Genomic DNA, 726 nt, shown 5'->3' with positions numbered 1-726 from the left:
AAAACAGAAAATGTTATGTGTTGTATGATTTATAGTGCCCACACTACTTTTTTAATGTGCTCCAAAGAAGTACAACCAGTCCTTGTTCTGCATGAAGGTCACTAAAGATTTAAAGTCTGAATTTCAAAATTGAAATTAAAACTACTTTGCCTTTTGCCTTCAATTTGTAATGACAAAAAGAATTTACTGAAGCAAGCTAGAAGTTTTAACAGACTTGTTAGAGAAGAAAATTTAGCCATTAATCTGTCATTTCAGTCAAAGCTAAGCTCATTAATAACTTCTATTCAGCTCCAAACTGCCTTCATTTTTCTATTCCTTCCTGATAATAAGGACCCACATAGTCAAATTTCAAAAAAAGTGAACAAATTTTATGAATTTCAAAATGAACAGGTAAATAATATTGAAGATAATGCTTTTCCTGTAGGCACTACCTTTCTAAATGCCTTGTGAGCTTTTAAAATTAAAACATTTTAAAGAGTATGTTTGCCATTCTGTCACATAGTCATTTTTATAAACATTTCAAATTTGAAGATTTTTTGATCAGCATAAATTTGCAAGATAAAAATGATACCTTGATTATTTAAAGTAATATTACCTAACACATTTTGAAATATGACAAAAGCAAGAATGGTTTAAACAGAGTTAATTTTGGAGGAAAATTAGTAGACTTATTACAGAAACCCAATTTGGTATATGAGATGGATATCTTGAACTATTCATACTACT

This window comes from Bison bison, unplaced genomic scaffold (genome assembly GCF_000754665.1).
Source record: "Bison bison bison isolate TAMUID 2011002044 unplaced genomic scaffold, Bison_UMD1.0 scf7180017864101, whole genome shotgun sequence".
NCBI lineage: Eukaryota > Metazoa > Chordata > Mammalia > Artiodactyla > Bovidae > Bison > Bison bison.
This window is presented reverse-complemented; position numbering follows the sequence as displayed.